General features: G+C 44.4%; 1 non-coding gene across 1 annotated transcript; it reads right to left on the bottom strand.

Moving 5' to 3' along the window:
* Window positions 1-782: 782 nt before the first annotated feature.
* Window positions 783-864, bottom strand: trnas-gcu (transfer RNA serine (anticodon GCU)). Its single transcript has one exon. It is a non-coding gene; the product is annotated as a tRNA-Ser (tRNA).
* Window positions 865-19,409: the final 18,545 nt, after the last annotated feature.

Raw genomic sequence — 19,409 nt, 5'->3', positions numbered from 1 at the left:
AACTCCCTCCCCAACGGCAGTGTGGGTGTTCCTGCACCATATGGACTGCATCAGTTCAAGAAGGCAGCTCTCCACCACCTTCTCAACAGCAATAGGAATGGGTAATAAATGCTCGCCTTATCAGCGATACTCACACCCAAGAATGAATAAAAACCAAATCACTCTCCACAGATTCCCCACAATCTGGGCTTGGACATTTACTTCAGGAGCACAGAGCTTTATATCACTGCAACATGAGTTCCAATCTTCATATTCTGTTCACTTTTCACATTATTTTCTACCAGTCCACTAGCTTTTATTAATTCAGTATTTCGGGTCTCTGCTCCTCCGCCGTTTCTAACATCTCACCTCTTACAAAAAAACACTCTGATCTATCGCCGGTAGTCGATGACCCCTCATTTTAAACTCCATCTGCCAAAGCATTGCTCACTCACTTAATCTATCAAGAAGATTTGAAAATAAATTTCTTGCCAAAGGATAATTTTCTGCATCTGCTCCCTCGCCATTTGCTTTTCCCATTTGTCTTTCACTTGGTGCAAATCCAGAGAAAGTAATGATGGAAGGAAGGAGGGGAGGAAAAATCCTGCTCCGTTTCGTGATCCCTATTTGATCTTCATTCCAGTGCAGTTTGGGTGAAGAATTCCAATTGTCTGTCTCAATTTTAATAAAGTATAACAAATTCTGGAATCACTGTCTGGACATTGACAAGAACAGGTTTCGAGGCTGACTTTACAAATAAGCTCACCCAACATAAATAATACACGAAACAGCTCATAAACTAGCAACAAGGATGGGATTCGAACCCACGCGTGCAAAGCACAATGGATTAGCAGTTCATCGCCTTAACCTCTCGGCCACCTTGACAGTTGCAGAAGCATAGCTGTCACCTTCAGCACAGCTTCTGGCTGTGCAGCCGGCTGTGGAATGATGGAAATATATCTTCTGTAAGTAAATGAAGTTGGGAATGGAGCGGTGTGAAACATTTCCAGACCATGTCCAACACGTTTCTACTCAGTGTGAAAACCCACCACGGAAAGACTGGAACATACAAACATTTCAACACATCATGATTAACATCACTCAGACACCTGAACTATTAGGTCACTGACGAAGTCATGATGACCGAATTTCTCATGAAATGACAACTGAACTAACTGACTGGAAGAATTGCTTTAACCCCACATGATCAGCGAGGCACAGCATCAGGCTGACTTGTCGGGTGGTGTAAACAGATATCACTGCTTCTGATCTTCACCAGAACAGAGAGTGAGATGTAACATTGATCATCAAACAGACTGTGAGAGAATACAACAGAATAAAACACATGGAGAGACACTGTGGAATAACAAATAGATTTGATTGGAATGTTGAAATTTTGATTGGAATGGATAAAACACCAGAAACAGCAGATTAAATTGGGATTCTCATCATTATAGTGATCTGGGACAGAAAAGAGAAACTGATGGAAAGAAGAGAAGAAGGAAGAAAAGAAAGGGTGAACTGTTCAATCTTTTCAGTTTTTTCACTCGCCCATCAAAGCTGATAAAAAAAAGTTGCAAATAACAGAGAATTTCACCATAAAGGGAGATTAAATGTTGCTGAAACCTTGGATCGAAGGATGCCCCAAAAGATCACCTGTTTAACTGTCTCCTCACTAGGGGATTTCAATCAGTGAGCAATATTATTCTCTACTTTTTTTGTTAATTGGTCCCAGAACTGTCACTTGGAATTAATATCTGTGTTCCGACTCCTGAATAATAAAATTGTGAGTTTCTCGATATTTTCTGGACACAGTTCCTGCTGAAAGAACTAACAACTCTTTTCTAATTTGCACAATACTCTATACACACTCATCAAGCCTGCTAAGCTAGCATCCTTGGTGCTGCTCTCTCTTCTCCCAAACTTCATCTCATGTGACTGTTCCATCATCACTCTGACAGTGGGAGGGGTTGATCCCACTATCTTCAGCATTAACCCTTTACATCCTTATACCACACAGTCTGTCCAAAAAAAATGGGTGGAGGGAACTTCCTTCATTTATCAAAACACCAACAGCAGCACAGTGGCGCAATGGTTAGCACCGCAGCCTCACAGCTCCAGCGACCAGGATTCAGTTCTGGGTACTGCCTGTGTGGAGTTTGCAAGTTCTCCCTATGTCTGTGTGGGTTTCCGCCGGGTGCTCTGGTTTCCTCCCACCTCCAAAAGACTTGCAGGTTGATAGGTAAATTGGCCATTGTAAATTGTCCCTAGTGTAGGTACGTGGTAGGAGAATGGTGGGGATGTGGTAGAGAATATGGGATTAATGCAGGATTAGTATAAATGGGTGGTTGCTGGTTGGCACAGACTCGGTGGGCCGAAGGGGCTATCTCTCTAAATAAGAAAAGTAAAATAAAAGCTATCAGTCGTAAATCAACTCAAACCCATTAGAGAGATAGAGGGAGACTGTCAGAGAACTTCCTGCATCCAGTCCTGACCCTGTCACACTCAGCAGCTTCTCACCCAGACCCCACTCTCATCAACACTGAACATTGTTACCGAGACCCTTCAAATACTGTTTATAAAAGGGAGAAAAATTCAAACTTTATCACAGCTAGATTGAATAGAACAAAGTTTAATATCTTCTCGTCGTCACTCGGTAACCACATGAGACAGTCCTTAAATCAGTAGCATAAATTATCAGCTGTAAGAATGTTTGTCATTGGGTTGAATCATTTCTGTGTGAGGAATGTTCCAGCATCATAAACCAGGGGAACGTGTTGACTGAGCTGTATCTTCATCTCTCTTCTGGACAGTTCACCCTTCCTTCTGCTCTGATTCACTTTCCCAAAGCGGATCTACAGATTCTCAAATCTGGAGACTGGGTTTTCTTATTTTGTTCCTTTTGATTTTTCTTGCTCCTGAATGATAATATATTCCAACCTCGGATCAACCTTGCCCTGTCTCGCAGTCTTGGTTAAAAGCGACAAATAACGGCAACAACATTCTGAAACATACAACACGGTCACATTCTGCTTCAGTGAGATTAATGCTGAGGCAGTTTCTGTGTCGAATGCGATTGTGAACAAATTTCTCTCAAGGAAATTGTGAGTGATCAAGTATTTGCACTGAATTTCTGTGCAAGAAGGGACAGTTTCAACCAGCCATTCCCAAATCACTTCCTTCACAAAGACAAAGACTGTGCTGTCTTAACGTGTGAATCAACTTCACAAACAAATTTGAACTCGAAGTTCAGGAGAAGACAGAGATGTGAATGATTGACAGTGTAATCTTTAAATCATAATTTTCCGTTTCTTCGTTGAAGTGAGGCTCAACCCTAAGCCACTAGAGATCGCGGAAAGCTACAAACTTGGATCCAGAAAACAGAAAAGTAGTGAAACAGTTGGTGAGTACATTGTGACATTGAAGAATTTATCACCACATTGCAACATTGGCACATTCTTAGACCGTACATTATGAGACAGATTTGTGCTTATATTGGTGGATGAGGAAAGATACTAAACACACAAAATCCCAATTTGAGCTAGTGTGTAAGATTGCTCTTTCCACGGAGATAGCATCAAAGAATGCTCGTGAATTTCATCCTATGCCAGTGACAGTAACACACTTCAGAGGAACTTAAACACACTGGTAAAATGGGCTTTCACACAACAGATAAAATTTTACACAGAGACTTGTGAAGTGATACAGTTTGGGAGGAAGAATGAGACAATGTACGCCAATCTTTTTTGATCAAGGTTTGAAAAGGTTGCTAAGAGCAAACAGGACACTTGGCTTTATTAATAGAGGCATAGAGTAAAAGCAAATAAGTTATGCTAAACCTTTATAAAACACTGGGGCTGAATGACCTACTCCTGTACCTCCACGGAAAGCTTCCACTCCAGGCTCGGGCACCCTCTTCAGGATCACTCTCCATACATCCCGCCACTCCACACACGGATATCTCCCTCAGGATCAGATCACAGCTCCACAGTCCTGCCACATCCAGTTGTGAATGGTGGTGGATAATTAAATAACTAACAAGATGAGGAGGCTCCAAAAACATTCACATCCTCAATGATGGTGGTGCTGAGCACGTCAGTGCAAAAGATGAAGCTGAAGCATTTGCAACCATCTTCAGTCAGAAATATTAAGTGGATTTGATCTGTGCTAATTTCAGCTCCTCATGCTCGCTGGTGCCTTGGTTCTCTGGTGCTAATTTCAGAGTAAATCATGCAGCTTGACAATTGGAGCCAAAGAAAAAGACACAGGAGAGGTTGAAAGTGCCAAAACCTGGTATTGAACCAAGAACTGTTTAACTGTTAGTACAGCACGAACTCAACAAAGCTATTTCAACAACACACCAAAGCCAGCATTCTGTCACTGCTTTGGGAGACAATATATACATTAAAGTGTTTGTAAAAAATTACAGAACACAACATGTGAGTAATATTCCCCATTGTTTTCTCAGTACTGATGGATTGTGAAGTGGGAGACAGCCAGAAGTCCCACTGTGCCACACTGACCCTGAGCTGTGAGTGAAATGAGATAAAGTTCAATCTTTAGCAGAGAGATTCTGGAGAGAGGTAAGAGTCCTGAATCAAGGAAAGACTTTCTGACACAATAAAAGCAAAATACTGCAGATGCTGGAAATCTGAAATGAAAACAAAAAGTGCTGGAAATACTCAATAGCTCTGGCAACATCTGTGGTGAGAGAAACAGAGTTAACGTTTCTGGTCTGTGACCTTTCATCAGAACTGACACAGGTTAGAAAAGAATTAGGTTTTAAACAAGGGACGGGGAGGGGCATGTGGGAGAGAACAAAGAGGAAGGTGTTTGATAGGGCAGAGGGCAGGAGAGATTAAATAACAAAGCTGTCCTGGGACAAAGGCAAAGAGTGTGTTAATGCTTGTGGTTGCCTGACACCAGTCATGCTCTGATGTTATTGAACACAATGTTCAATCCACAAGGCTGTAGAGTGCCGAATCAAAAGGTCAGGTGCTGCTCCTCGAGCTTGGGTTGATTTTCACTGGAACACTGGAACAGGCCAAAGACAGAAGTGTTGACATGAGAGCAGGGGAGAGTGTTGAAATGGCAAGCAACCCGAAGCTCAGGATTATGCTTTCGGCCTGAGCAGAGGTGTTCCATCCAATCTGCATTTGGTCTCCCCAGTTTAGAGGAGACCGCATTGTGAGCAGTGAATACAGTATACATAATTGAAAGAAGTACAAGTAAATCGCTGCTTCACCTAAAAGGAGTGTTTGGGGCTTTAGATAATGAGCAGAGAGGAGGGAAAAGGGCAGGTATTATATCTCCTGCGATTGCATGGGAAGGTGCCTTGGGAAGGGGACGAGGTATTGGGGGTAATGGAGGAGTGGACCAGGGTGTCGCGGAGGGAACAATCCCTTCAGAATGCTGACAGGGGATGGGAGGATGCATTTGGTGGTGGCATCACGCTGGAGGTGGCGGAAATGGTGGAGGATGATCCTTTAGATGTGGAGGCAGGTGGGGTGGAAAGTGAGGACAAGGGGAACCCTGTCGCAGATCTGGGAGGGAGGGGAAGGGGGAAGGCAGAGGTTGAGAGTCCTGTCAACTACACTGGGAGGGGGCGGGGTGGGAGTAGTTGAAATCTGGTGATGTTGTTGAATTTAATTTCAAACAATCCTTGAACTCTCTGCTGATGAAGACTGAAAAAGGGAAGAACAACCACACAACAAGGGTCTCAAATCCAAGACCCTGAGATTAAAAGTCTCATGCTCTACCAACTGAGTTAACAAGGCCTGATACAGTACTTCTACTCTGTCTGTTATTGGACGGATGCTGCTGTTGGCTCCACCCCAAGGGCGGGAATTTGTTCCACCAACTATGAAGCAGCTTCCTATCAATTCCCCAGATTATCAGTAAATCCACTTCCAGAAGCCCCAAAGTGTGATATATTCCTCTCACTCATCAATAATAAAACTGAAATCTTTTTACCTTCCAAATTCTGCCATCCATTTTGTCAGTATTTATTTCTCTCTCCTTTTTATTTAGTTCATGCATTTCTTCAGAATTTTTTTTTCAATTATATCTGAGGGAAGAAATGAACAGATCTGGCAGCTCAAAACTGGACATCCATGAGGCACTGTGGGTCATCAGCAGCAGCAGAATTGTATTTAAACACAATATGTTACCTCATGGCCTGGCATATCCCTCACTCTACCATTACCATCAAGCCAAGGGAGCAATAGTGGTTCAATGAAGTGTGCAGGAAGGCATATCAGGAGCAGCACCAAGCAGACCTAAAAATGAGTGAAGCTACAACACAGGATTACTTGCATGTCATATAGCGGAAGCAGCATGCAATAGACAGAGCTGAGTGATCTCACAACCAACAGATCAGATCAAAGCTCTGCAGTCCTGCCACATCCAGTCCTGAATGGTGGTGGATAATTAAACAATTAACAGGAGGACGAGGCTCCACAAATATCCCCATCCTTAATGATAAGGGAGACCAGTATATCAGTGCAAAATACAAGGTTGAATCATTTGCAACCATCTTCAGCCAGAAGTGCCAAGTAGATGATCAATCTCGGCCTCCTCCTGAGGTCCCCAGCATCACAGGTGCCAATCTTCAGCTAAATCCACTTCACTCCACATGATATCAAGAAATGGCTGAAGGCTCTGGATACTGACAACATCCTGGCTGCAGTGCTGAAGACTTGTGCTCCAGAACTAGCCACGCCGCCCGCCAAGCTACAACACTGGCATCTACCCAGCAATGTGGAAAATTGCCCAGGTATGTTCTGTATACAAAAGGCAGGACAAATCCAACCCGGTCAATTCCTGCCCGATCAGCCTCCTCTTGATCATCAGTAAAGTGATGGAAGGTGTCGTTGACAGTGCTATCAAGCAGCACTTACACAGCCATAACCTACTCACCAATGCTCATTTTGGGTTCCGCCAGGGCCACTTAGTTCCTGACCTCATTATGGCCTTGGCCCAAATATGGACAGAAGAGCTGAATTCGGGAGGTGAGGTGAGGTGACAGTGACTGCTCTTGCCAAGGGCATCAAGGAACCCTTGCAGAATTGAAGTCAATGGCAATCAAGGAGAAAAATCTCCACTGGTTGGAGGCATACCTTGCGCAAAGGAATATGGTGCTGGTTGTTGGTGGCCAATCATCTCAGTACCAGACATCGCTCAGGAGTTCCTCAGGGTCGTGTCCTCGGCCCCAACCGTCTTCAGTTGCTTCATCAATAAACTTCCTTCCATCATAAGGTCAGAAGTGGAAATGTTCACTGATGATTGCAAAATGTTCAGTTGCATTAGTAACTCCTCAGATACTGAAGCAGTCCGTGTCCACATGTAGAGAGACCTGGGCAAGATTGGGCTTGGACTGATAAGTGGCAAGTAACATGCACGCCACAAAAATGCCAGGCAATGACCATTTCCAACAAGAGTGAATCTAACCATCTCCCCTTGACAGTCAATGACATTACCATTGCTGAATCCTTCACAATCAACATCCGGGGGGGTTACCACTGAGCAGAAACTGAATTGGATCAGTCATATAAATACCGTAGCTACAAGAGCAGGTCAGAAGCTGGGAATTCTGCTGCAAGTAACTCACCTCCTGTCCACCATCTACAAGGCACAAGTCAGGAGTGTGATGCAATACTCCCCACTTGCCTGGATGAGTGGAGCTCCAACAACACCAAAGAAACTCAACACCATCCAGGACAAAGCAGATCACTTGATCAGCACTCCATCCACTACTTTAAATATTCACTTCCTGCACCACCAGTGAACAGTGGCAGCAGTGTGTACCATCTACAAGATGCACTGCAGCAACTCACCAAGCCTCCTTCGACAGCACCTTCCAAACCCCCAACCTCGACCACCTAGAAGGATATTGGATGAATGGGAACACCACCATCTGCAAGCTCCCCTCCAAGTTACACACTGTCCTGACTGGGAACTATATCACCATTCCTTCACTGTCACTGGATCAAAATCTTGGAACGCCCTTCCTAACAGCACTGTGGGTTTACGTACAACACATGGACTACAGCAGCTCCAAAAAGGCAGCTCACCACCACCTTCTCAAGGGCAATTAAGGATGGACAATAAAGGCTGCATTTGCTGACAACGCAACCACTAGGTGGCACAACTTGCTTTCTCCCCCTGCTTTGCACCGGCCGCTTCCACCCTCCACAGTCGCTCGCTCCAGACCTCGCTGCTCCCCCCCCCTACTTCCCTGGCCGATTGTCTCCCGATCATGTCATCCCATTCTCCAGTCGTTCGCTCACTCCCCACCCCCCTCCCCTCCAGCCGCTAGCTCTAGGCTGTGCTGCTTCCCTTCTCTCGGCCACTTGCTCCCACGTTTGTCCAGTCTCCACGCGCCGCCCGAAGAAGCAAGGTGGGCTGCAAAGTGTGACGTAGGAGTAAGTAGTGAGTGGCCTAGAGGAAGGAAGTGGCACGGCCTAGAGCTAGCAGCTGGAGCGGGGGTTGGGGGTCAGAGAGCAAGCGGCCATAGAGCTGGATGACGCGAGTGGGGAACAATTGTCCAGGGGAGCATCGAGGTGTGGAGCGAGCGGCTGAGGGGAGGAAGCGTCGAGGCCTGGAGCGAGTTGCCGAGGGGGGAGAGCTCCAGCCTCAAAGTCTCCTATTCAGCCGCTTCCTCCAGCTGAGTGAGGGGCTGGATACCCGATGATGCTTTCGCGCACATGTGCGAAGATGGACCAGGCGCGGATATGCGATGATGTTGGCGCTGTGCAATGGCATCATCCTACGCATGTGCCACTTAATCCTGGCAAGATGTAGCTGTGCCTATGCACAGCTTGGCACAGTCCGATGATGTCAGCGGGCCGCTGCATTGACAGGAATCACATTGTGTCAGCAGTGCCCACATCCCATGAAAGAATAAAAAAGAGATTTACCACAATGGTAGCAGGGTGAGGGATTTCAGTTATGTGGAGAGATTGGAGAAGCTGGGGTTGTTCTCCTTGCAGCAGAGAAAATTCAGAAGAGATTTGACACATTTGTTCAAAATCATGGAGGTTTTCAATAGTTTAAATAAGGAGAAACTGTTTCCAGTGGTAAAAGGGTCAGTAAGCAGAGGACACAGATATCAGGTGATTGGCAGAAGCACCAGAGATGACATGAGGAACCATTTTTACACAGTAATGTGTTGTGATAAAGAAAGAAAAGACTTGCATTTATATAGCACCTTTCAAGACCACTGGACATATCAAAGCACTTTGTAGACAATGAAATACTTTTGAAGTGTCATCACTGTTGTAATGTCAGAAATGCAGCAGCTGATATTCACAAACTGCAATGTGATAATGACCAACTGATCTGATTGAGGGGCAAATATTGATCACAACACCAGGGAGAATTGCTCTTCACTTGTTTGAAATTGCAGCATGGGATCTTTTACATTCACCCAAACATGCAGACCAGGTCTTGGTTTAACATCACACCTGAAAGGCAGCACCTTCAACACCCTCAGTGCTGTACTGGAGTGTCAGCTGTGAAATCTGAACCCAGAAGCTTGTGATTTCGAGGTGAATGTGACCAACTGAGCCACAGCTTTTACCTGAGTCTCAATCCTTCTACCAACAGTTTCTCTCTATCGGGTCTGTCACGACCCCTCATGATTGTGAACACCTCTATCAAATCTCCTCTCTGAGGAGAACAACCCCAGCATCTCCAATCTAACCACATAACTGAAATCCTAACCACATGTTGCAGAAAGGAATTTTTCCTCAAGTTCCTTCTGGTTTTGTGAGTCACCTTAAATCTGTAACCTTCGGTTATTGACCTTTCAGCAGTTAGAAACAGTTCCTCAGTATTTACTCTACCTCAAACCTTCAAGGAAGCTCTGCAAAGTAACTGAAAATCAAGTTGTCAGAAGTGGGATTTAAACACATGCCTCCAGTGAAAGCTGCAACCTGAACAGAGAAGCTGAAACCGCTCAGTCACCTCAACTGTTCAGACCTTTTTGACCTCGTCATCACTTCTGTACTTTGAAAGGTTCACTCAGTTCAGGAACTTGTTCAATGTTACTGGAATGCTCAGTGACTGGGATATTAACTCCCCCGGGTTTTCCTGAGCTTGTTCTCGGTGTGTGGGGATGTTTGTCCTGGGCCGTGGAATCTTGCATCCCTGTAATGGACATTAACCCACTGATTGAATCTGTATTCACTGCTTTCCACTGGTGCTGGGTTATTGCAGAGTGTGGGGCTGGAATGTTGCTGCTTGTCCCGGCCTCACTCACTCTGGGAAAGAGTGAATAATTGATGCGTCTGTTTCTGTATCTGAAATGTGACTTAGATCTGCTGTTATTAACCGAGGCAGCGCTGCAGGAGGATACGTTAATAATCTCTCACTAATCAACTGCAAACAGTCAGAATGTGTAACTTTGAGCAGCGCTTTCTGCAATGTCAGGGCTGGAAAGTTGAGGGAGGGAGAGACAGTGTCAGTATCTGAGTGTCTCCAGCACTGTACAGAGAAAGAGTCAATATACCGGGGCTGAGACACAGTGCATCTTTTCACATTTAATCACAATAATATCCACAGTCAGGAGCTGAAAATGATGAAAAACCGAATAGCAAGAGCAAAAATAAGAAAAGTAAGTAATTATAGATTAGCTGATGAGCTTTCACTGTGTTACCTGGCAGTCCACTGTTTTATATTCAATGCTCTCTCCACTGTGGCCAGGGAATGATTTCTTCTCAAAGGCTGAACATTAACAAAACTGCTTGTAATTTAAAATCTTTTAAAAGTAATTCCATGGAGCGAATGGGGCAAAGTCAAATAACTGCACCAATTATAGGAGAGCTGGTTGGTGATGACGTGGATGTGTCTGCAGTGTGCAGGACCAGACTGTTTCTATAGATTCACAATGAATGTTCCACCCTTTATTTATAACAGTAAAACTGATAGCGGACAATGGCTATTCTGGTTGCAGCAACCTGAAGCTTTAACTCATTAACACCCTACTTTAGGGTAATTTAGAAAGAACAACACCCAGCTCTGTCAGTTAGTGTGTTTGTTTGTTAACCCACAATTTGTTGGTTCAAGCACATAAATGGATGAGGCTTTATTAACTTAAACTCTTCTACATCTGCTATATTACTCTTGCTTTTGATTTTTCAAAGATAAGGTTAATCAAGTCTTTCTTTATGAAATCCATGCTGACTGTGTTTTATTATTTTTCATTTCCATCTGTATTTTCTACTTCGGAGGATTACAGGATATTATCATTTTTTTTATTCATTCATGGGAGGTGGGTGTCGCTGGCTGGGCCAGCATTTATTATCCATCCCTAATTGCCTTGAGAAGGTGGTGCTGAGCTGCCTTCTTGAACCACTGCAGTCCATGTGCTGCTGTTATGAAGAGAGTTCCAGGATTTTGACCCAGCAACAGTGAAGGAACGGTGATACAGTTACAATTCAGGATGGTGTGTGGCTTGGAGGGGAACTTGCAGGTTGTGGTGTTCCCATGCATCTGCTGCCCTTGTCCTTCTAGGTGATAAAGGTCGCGGGTTTGGAAGGTGCTGTCTCAGGTGCCTTGGCACATTGCTGCAGTGCATCTTGTGGATGGTACACACTGCTGCCACTGTGTGCCAGTGATGGAGGGCATGAATGTTGTAAATGGGGTGCCAATCAAGCGGGCTGCTTTGTCCTGTTGAGTTTCTTGAGTATTGTTGGAGCTGCACCCAGCCAGACAAGTGGAGAGTATTCCATCATACCCCTGACTAGTGTACAGGCTTTGGGGAGTCAGGAGGTGAGTTACTTGCCGCAGGATTCCTAGTCTCTGACCTGCTCTTGTAGCCATAATATTTATATGGCTACTGCAGTTCAGTTTCTGCTCAATGGTAACCCCCAGGTTGTTGAGAGTGGGGGATTCAGTGATGGTAATGCCATTGAATGTCAAAGGGAGATGGTTAGATTCTCTCCGCTCAGTCCACAAGCAGGACCCTGAGCTTCCGGTTGCTTGCCATTTCAACACTCCCCCCTGCTCTCATGCTCACATCTCTGTCCTGGGATTGCTGCAGTGTTCCTGTGAACATCAACGCAAGCTCGAGGAACAGCATCTCATCTACCGATTAGGCACACTACAGCCTGCCGGACTGAACATTGAGTTCAATAATTTCAGAGCATGACAGCCCCCCACTTTACTTTCATTTTTAGTCATTTTTAGTTATTTTTTCTTCCTTTTTTTTTTGCATTCCTTTTTACATTTTTTGCATTTATTTCATTTCATCTTAGTTTGTTCAGTTTGCTTGCCCACTGTTTTTTTCAGGTTGTTTTTCTTCAGGTTTGCACTTGCTGATGTTCTATATTCAGTATATTCACACCTAATCTGTACTAATGCTTTGTCTTTCAAAACACCATTAACATATTGTTTGCCTTTGCTCCGTGACCTTTTGGTCAGCTATGTGGCCTGGTCCAATCTGCACCTTCTCCTTTGTTATCTCTTGCCCAACCCCCACCTCACTTGTTTATAATCTGTGACTTTTGTAATATTTGTCAGTTCCAAAGAAGGGTCACTGACCCGAAACGTTAACTCTGCTTCTCTTTCCACAGATGCTGCCAGACCTGCTGAGTGAATCCAGCATTTCTTGTTTTTGTTTCAGATTTCCAGCATCCGCAGTATTTTGCTTTTATTATTATGGTTAGATTCTCTCTTGTTTGGGATGGTCATTGTCTGGCAGTTGTGTGGTGAGAATCTTATACATCTTTATTGTAGGGTACTCTATTGTACTGTTGAGTGACTACACTTGAAAAGTCCTTCCTTCATTGGCTGTAAAAGGCTTTGCAATGTCCTGTGGTCGTGAAATGGAAGTCTTGCTTTTTCCATTGTTATCAGTGTCATTGTGATCAAAAGATAGGATTCATGAGCACAAAGTTTAAATCAATTTTGATTAAAATAATGTAAAAGTATCCATATTTTTGCACTGTACTTAATAATCTCCATCTTCCTATCCTTTCCAAGTACAATGTCTTTGACCCTGAAATTGATTCCACAATCTCAGTCCCTCAGACAATTTCAGCTCAGTTCTGATGAAAGGTCACAGATCTGAAACGTTAACTTTGTTTCTCTCTCCACAGATGCTGCCAGACCTGCTGAGTATTTCCAGCATTTTCTGTTTTTATTTCAGATTTCCAGTATCAGCAGTATTTTGCTTCTGTGTTACTTTGAAAGTTAAAACTGACCCACCTGTCTACAATTCACACTGGGGTCTCCCATGAAATGATTCTGTATAATGTTGATGTAATGAATACAGACTCCGAGCACAGAGCTTCCTGTGGGGAATTGGGGATATGAAAACCAGCAGACTCTGCAGGAATTTCCACTGGGAGCACAAATTCACAAAATCTACCTTTTATATATCGATTCATTTTGATTGTCCTTCTGGAAAATTATTTTGAAGCAATTTAAACATCAACCCACAGCTCCATGACTGGGTCAATTATGAGGTCATCCTCTGACAGGTCATGTGACAGCTGGAGCCACAAGACATCAGAACCAGATTTGTGACTGGATTAAAACCCGGAATCCTGTCACAATGGCTTTTCAAATAAAACTGTTGCTGTTTGAAAACACAGCAGTTAAACTTTCTGCCTGACCATGAGGGGAGCTAGGGAGAAATTTACAAAACTAAATCCTTTTACAAAATAGTTCAAAAACCATTCACTGAAAAATCATGTGAGGATTCATATGCAGGAGAGAAACAAGCAGAATACAGAAAGTACAGAGGAGAGCTGAAAAAGGAAATGAGATCAGCAAGAGAATGTATGAGAAAAGATTAGCAGGTCACATAACTGGGAACACTGAAGTCTTTTACCAACATATGGACAGTCAATGAAAGGGTGGGTCAATTAGGAGATCCTGTGGAGGCAGAGGCTGTGGCTGAGGTACTAATTAAGTACATTTCATCTGTCATCACAAAACAAACGGGTGCTGCAAATGTCACAGTAAAGGAGGAGGAAGTGGAGAATTTGGAGGGGATGAAAATAGATAAAGAGGAGACAATTACAAGGTTAGCAGTGCTCACAGTAGAAAGGTCACCCGGTCTGGATGGGCTGCATCCTGGGTTGCTGAGGGAAGTCAAGGTGGAAATAGCAGAGACTCGAACCACAATCTTTCAATCCTCCTTGAATATGGGAATGATGCCAGAGGACTGGAGGATGGAGGTAAGCTCGGGTAGTTCGATCTCAGTTTAACTTGACCATTTTTATCATGTATCCATTGTCATAACTAACAACGTTAAGAAAGCCATTTTATAATGACACATGACCAAAGGAACCATTTTGTGTTCAGGACTAACGTTTATATCCTGTATAATTAATGAGTAGCTACCCATCCTGAAACAGATGATTGTAAAAGTAATGAACCTTGATTGAGTTATAATTAATGAATCAATAAACATTTTAGAGAGAATGGGTTTTCATTTAAAGTTTGTTCAATCTAATTACTGTGAGTTTCTGTGTCTTTGTGGGAAAGGACAGTTTCAGCTAAATTTATTCAAACAATGGACCTTTCTCGGACCCCTGATAAAACCCATGGTATGGTACATCGTGACCTTCAAGAGTCTAGATTTAATGAACAGGAAACTTGTTTCAGATCAGATTGGGAGACAGTGTGAAACCACTCCATTGTACTCATGTCTGAGATTCTGAGGACAGGTGGCTGTTAGTGGAAGACATTATTAAGAACTAATTAAATGTACCTAGCAACAGCGAGGACCAATTATTATTTTACATGGTGGTGTGATGGCCATGCAGGGGTTAAAAGTAGGGATTTTGTAAGGTTTCAGTGTGCAGGAACACTAGAAGATCTCAGGGGTAAAGGCTCAGATCATCGACCAAGTTCTCCACCTGATGAGGGATCTAGACTGGACAAAGAGGACCGTGACACTCTGAGACCAAGCTCGACCAGGCCCCAGAGCTGTAAAGTTATATTCCCCAAGTTTGTTAAGTATAATTTTACTTTCAATTATTAAATACTATTTTACTCTCAATAAAAGTTCTGGACTTATTAATCAAGTATCCTGTTGCTTTAATTGGTTAAAGTCATGCCCAAAGTGATTGTCTGCAATAGACTTTCCAGAATTAAAAGATAAGTCTGCAAGGGTTGTGAATATTACAGCCCTGTTTAAAAAGAGAGATAAACTCAGGAACTACAGACCAATTAGTCTAATGTCGGTGGTGGGGAAACTTTTAGACACAATTATCCAGGAGAAAATTAACTGTCACTTGGTAGAACATGGGCTAATAAACGACAGCCAGTACAGATTGGTTAACAGAAGATTGTGTCTTGATACTTAATGAATTAATTTCTTTGATGAAGTTTCAGAGAGAGTTGACGAGGGTGGTGAGGTTAATGGTGCGTGTCTGGACATCAAAATTGTGTTTGAAAAGGTACCATAAACTAGACTTGGGGCAGCACAATGGCACAGTGGTTGGCACTGCAACCTCACAGCTCTCGCAACCCAGGTTCAGTTCTGGGTACTGCCTGTGCAGAGTTTGCAAGTTCTCCCTGTGACTGTGTGTGTTTCTGCTGGGTGCTCCGGTTTCCTCCCACAAGCAAAGACTGCAGGTTAATAGGTAAATTGGCTGTTGTAAATTGTCCCTAGTTTAGGTAAGAGAATGGTGGGGATGTGGTAGGGAATATGGGATTATGGTGTAGGATTACTATAAATGGGTGGTGGTTGGTCAGCACAGACTCAGTGGGCCGGATGGCCTGTTTCAGTTTTGCATCTCTCTATGACTTGTTAACAAAATTCAAGCAGATGGGATTAAAGGGGCAGTGGCAGTGTGGATCCAAAATTGGCTGCAGGGTAAAAAGTAGGGTGAATGCTTGTTTTTCAGAATGGAGGGAGTTATACAGTAATGTCCTTGTTGTTGCAATATGTTCAATGTCAGACCCCGAGCTGTCCGAGGGATGGGGCAATTTGTGATGTTCCTGTGGTTGCAATATTTGCAGTGTCTGACCTTGATCTGTCACAGGGACGTGGCATTTATGAGGTCCCTGTGGGGTGCTGTTTGTTTGGTGTGTCACACTGACCTGTCCCAGAGAGCGGGAAGGTTGTGATGTCCTTGTGGGTTGCAATCTGTTCAGTGTCTGACTCTGATCTGTACCAGGGATGGGGCAGTGTGTGATATCCTTGTGCATGTCATACAGGCCCACTGGTGTGTGGTTCCATCCTGATGCCAAGAAACAGAGCCCCATCTCTGGGCAAAAAGTCTCACTTCTCGATGGGTGTCTCGAGAAGACACAGTGGCGCAGTGGTTAGCACCGCAGCCTCACACCTCCAGTGACCCGCGTTCGATTCTGGGTACTGCCTGTGCAGAGTTTACAAGTTCTCCCTGTGACCACTTGGGTTTCTGCCGGGTGCTCCGGTTTCCTCCCACAGCCAAAGACTTGCAGGTTGATAGGTAAATTGGCCATTGTAAATTGCCCCTAGTGTAGGTAGGTGGTAGGGGAATTGAGGGGATGTGGTAGGAATACGGGATTAATGCAGGATTAGTATAAATGGGTGGTTGATGGTCGGCACAGACTCGGTGGGCTGGAAGGGCCTGTTTCAGTACTGTATCTCTAAATAAATGAATAAGAAGGCTGAGGGAGTAAACCTGGAGAGTAAATCCGGAGTGGAGTCCTGGAGGCAGTTACCTGTTACTTATCAGGCAGTTTTCCAGCAACTCCAACAGCAGAGCTGGTAACAAACAGTACTGGTTTTTCCTTTCCTTTGGACAATACTAGCAATGCTGAGAGGGGGTCCTGATGCTCAGGGTCTCCATACTATTTGCCCAGGCCTGTGCCCTGGAGAGGACACTCCAGCTTCTTGGTTAAACATTAGCACAACCCGGGAATAAACAGTTACTGATTATAAGCTCTCATTGAATTGGTGTCGAGTATGAGCGCCAGGGGTTACTTCGGACAGTGGGAGAGCTCTTAGTGTCTCATTGGATAGCTACCATTCACTCCAAGCTGGGCAGCCCCCAGTCAGTTAGGTGCTGTGAAGCCACGACCTGCTTGCTTCAATGGGTGCTTGGAGCTTAGAGAGTCATCTCTCAACAGGCGGATTGATAATCTATGCACCGAGAAAAACAAACTCAACAAAGAAGACACCAGTCCTTCGCATCACAAGCTGGAATGTAAGGACCATGTGTCCTGGCCTTACCGACAACCTTCTGCAGGTTGATAACACACACAAGACAGCTGTGATGGACAAGGAACTCACAAGGCTCAATGTGGACATTGCTGTGCTGCAAGAAACTAGACTCGTTCAAAGTGGATCCCTCAAAGAGAAACACTACACCTTCTTCTGGCAGGGGAAAGCCCAAGAGGCAACTCGTGAGCATGGAGTGGGTTTCACAGTAAAATACACGCTACTTGAGATGAGTGAACCACCCACAGTAGGCTCAGAGAGACTTCGTACTCTTCACTTGTCAACAAGCGTGGGCCCAGTTAATCTCATGTGCATCTATGTCCCGACACTCACCTCCACCCCAGATGTCAAGGATCAATTCTATGTGACACTTGACACTGCCATCAGTAGAATTCCCAGCACTGAGGGACTGTACCTTCTAGGAGACTTCAACACAAGCTTGGGTACTGACTACACAGCTTTGCCAATGTGCATAGAGCACCAGGGGATTTGCAAGATGAACGAAAATGTCCAGAGGTTGCTGGAGCTATGCTGTCACCATGGATTCTGTGTGATGAACAGCTACTTCCAGGTCAAGCTGTGCCACAAGGTGTCCTGGAGACATCCGAGATCATGCCATTGGCACCAGCTAGACCTTATCTTCACCAGACATACCACCCTCAGCAGTGTCCTCATCACTCACAGCTATCACAGCGCTGACTGTGACACTGACCACTCCCTGGTGTGTAACAAGGTCAGGCTTCAGACAAGGAAGCTTCATCCATCCATGAAGAAAGGTCGTCCTCTGATCAACACTTGCCGAACCACTGATCCAGAAAGGACCCAGGAGTTCCTCAACATCCTCGATCAGGCTCTTTCAGACAACAATGCTCAAGGTCTCAGTGCGGTGTCAAAGTGGAATCATCTGCACACCACCATCTATAACTCTGCACTCACTGTGTATAGGAAAAGAGATGGGAGGAATGCTGACTGGTTTGAGGCTTATTGGACTGAATTGGAGTCAGTTACTGTAACTAAGAGGAGAGCCCACATGAACTACAAACAAGTCCCCAGCAAACAACATCTCGATGCTCTCAGAGCTGCCAGAAACAAGTCTCTGCAGACTGCTCAGCACTGCACCAATCAATACTGGTTAAAACTCTGCTGCTGAATCCAGGGATGCTAGAGGGATGTATGAAGGAATGAAGAAAGCAATGGGCCCAGTAGTAACTAAATCAGCACCTTTTGAAGACAAAGAGAGGGGTGATCATCACTGAACCTAACAAGCAGATGGAAAGGTGACTGGAGCATTATCTTGAACTCTACATAACGGAGAACATTGTCATTGAAGTAGCTCTCAGTGCCATTCCAGACTTCCCTGTCATGGAGGAACTGGACAGTGAGCCCTCCATAGTCGAGCTCAACAAGGGCTCAAAACATGCGTGATGCAAACATTGTCACCTTGTACAAAATTAAGGGGGATCGAAGTGACTGCAGCAATTATCGGAGCCAGCTACTCAGTTCCACTCACCTGCTCGATCCCTTTCCTCCTGCAAGTTCCTTTGCTTCAAGTATCCATCCAATTTTCTTTTCAAATCATTGATTGTCTCTACTTCCACTACACTCGTGGGTCAGGACATTACCACTCACAGCATAAAAAAATTCCACCTCACCCAAGGATGGGAAATATTTATATCTTCCATATTTAGCTTATTCTCTATCTCTCCGAGAATAGAATGGCAGTCAACATGAAAGGGAACCCAAAAATCTTTGAGCAGTCTTTAAATAATAAGCAGGTAGTAAGCGGTGAAGTGGGCCCCATTAGGGACAAAGAGGGTAATATATACTTAGAGCTGCAGGGCAATGTTAATCTAGTTAATGAGTACCTTGTATCAATGATCACTAAGGAAGTGGAATTTGACAAAATATCAGTAGAAGTGGAGAGTGTAGAGGCAATGGAGAGGGTACAAATTGAGAGAGGGAGGTACTGAAAAGGCTGGTTATGCTTCAGGAAGATAAATTACCTGGTCCGGATGGCTTTCATCCCAGATTGCGAAAGGAAATGTGGATGCAGATAACAGAAAGGCTTTCTATAATCTTCCAATCTTCCCTGGATACGGGGGAGGTGTCAGAGGATTAAACAGTGGCAAATGTGACACCCTTATTCAAGAAAGGGTGCAAGGACAGTCCGGCTAACTACAGGCCAGTTAGATTAACAGCAGTGGTGGGTAAGGTTTTAGAAAGAATAATCAGGGAAAAAATCAACAGTCACTTGGAGAGGTTTGAG

The sequence above is a fragment of the Heterodontus francisci genome, chromosome 35, assembly GCF_036365525.1.
Source record: "Heterodontus francisci isolate sHetFra1 chromosome 35, sHetFra1.hap1, whole genome shotgun sequence".
Classification (NCBI taxonomy): domain Eukaryota; kingdom Metazoa; phylum Chordata; class Chondrichthyes; order Heterodontiformes; family Heterodontidae; genus Heterodontus; species Heterodontus francisci.
Note: the sequence above shows the minus strand (reverse complement) of the source record. Positions and strands in the feature narration are given on the sequence as shown.